Below are 2,180 nucleotides of genomic sequence, written 5' to 3' on the forward strand. Positions count from 1 at the left end.
TGATGATGCACAAGAAGCCAATAACCAATTGCAAGGACTACAAACTTGAGCAATTTTATGGAACCAAACTCTAAGCAACAGAAAGTAAAAGTTGTTGTTCTTTTGTTTTTGTTTTTCGTACCTTTATATTTTTTAGATTTAATTATTTGGGATTATTTTTTTTAACTTTTTTTAAGATACACTAAGAAAAGAACATGCAAGATGAAGTATCGTGTTTTATTTTTGAATTTACTTTTTATGTTTTTTATTTTTTAAGAAAACACAAGGCATGTGAGAATACAATTTATAATGCCTTATTCTCAATTTGTATTCTTTATTATATGATTAGGACTTACATCAGTACACTTAATGAATACGTCGGTACACAGATTGGACATTTGTAGATGTTAATTGCGACACATTGCTTCTCTTTTAATTGGGTGGGATATTGGACTTGAGTGATTAGAGATGATTTCTCATTATTTGCGAGATATCGAGATGGCGATAGGTCATAGGTGAATGTATAATTGGGATAGAATAATTTAGAGTTGATCAAGAAAAGACATTAGTGAACTAATTAATGAAATTCCAGCACACAACTTGTTAAACCACTCATACATTCGATGGATCAACATAACCAGACCAAGCTATGAGAGAACATTCGTCCAAACTTGCGATGCAAAATAACAACACAAGAAAAGATGCGAGGAAGTCCCACCCTTTCCAACACAAAGGACACAGTCAACTGAATCTCCTATTTGGATAATTTTTTTAGGGAACTTTGGATACTTTCTCACCTTTCTAAGTTAACTCTCGAAGGAATCCAATCATGCTGAAGCTTGCAAAAAAAATCCAGAAACTTAGATGGTGTGTGACTTTTCCAAATATGGTTGAAAATATAAGTCTCATAACTCCCAAGACTTTTCTCATTTAAAAATTGCACTGCCACCAGTAAATAAGCTTATTAAGTTGAATCCAATATTATTATGATTATGATGTTTTTAATCGGCAAATTGTTAAATTGTTGATTTCCAATATCAATTTCACTACTTTTATTTTATATTTTTATCAATTTCACTGGTAAATAAGCTTGTTAAACCACTCATACTGTTTTCTCATTTTGCTTTGTTATTTGAATAAATAGGTAAAATGGGAGGAGTATGAAGTAATAGTGCCATAACCTAAGGAATTCAAATAGAACTCAAGGATATTTTCAACTATCAAGAAATGGAATTTAGCTCACTATCTCTTGAATAATAAGTGAATTCAAATTTGATTTTTTAGGTTCATTCAATTAATGAGGTATGTGGTCCATATTAATATGGACCACATACCTCATTAATTGAATGAACCTAAAAAAATCAAATTTGCTTATAATTGAAAACGGATGGAGTATTTGTGTAACTTGAATGGTTTTATGTATAAATGTTAGTTAATCTCTAACTTCTGAATCTATGCACCATTGTGCTAGCTTGAGGCCTATAGATAGATTTAGAATTTCCTTGGTTTGCCACAACTTTCCACCAAGAATACTTGCACTTTTGAATTTTGTTTCAATATAGTCTTCTTATTTATTTTCTTGCATTCTATATTTTTATCAACGTAACAAAAACCGGACCGGACCGGCCGGTTCAACCGGTTCAACCGTGAACCGGGCCTATATCCGGTCCGAACTGACTTAAAAACCGCTCTGTCATAAAACCGGAAAGGAACCGAAAAACCGCTGGAAAACCGGCAAAACCAGAGAAAACCGGCGGTTCATGAGGTTTGATAGGTTGGACCGCTTTTTGGTTCTTTTCTTCACACAAAAAACGTGGAAACGATGGTCTTAACCTCAGTTTTGAGTTTCGTCATAGTCATCACAACATCACAGGAGAATCCCTCATTCACAGAATCGCAGTATCCAAGCAAAACTACAAGAAGATGAAGAGAGAATTGAACCGTCTGATTTGGTTCAAGAAGAAGAAGAGAGAACCGCTCTGTAAATTAAAAAATAGAACAAACCATGAAGGATACAATACAATAACATGAAGCTTGCGGCTGCTGTGTTTGCTTTCGTTTTTCAATAGCAAACCATATTAGGGTTAGAGACTACAATACAATAGAAGTGGGCCTCCCCTCTAAAAAAAGTGGGTTTGGGCTGCCATATTGATATAGGAATAGAATAACCGTGTATAAAAGTCAAAGAAATCAAAATCATC

Source organism: Medicago sativa, chromosome 6 (genome assembly GCF_051527215.1).
Source record: "Medicago sativa cultivar Bolivia chromosome 6, Bolivia_mono, whole genome shotgun sequence".
NCBI lineage: Eukaryota > Viridiplantae > Streptophyta > Magnoliopsida > Fabales > Fabaceae > Medicago > Medicago sativa.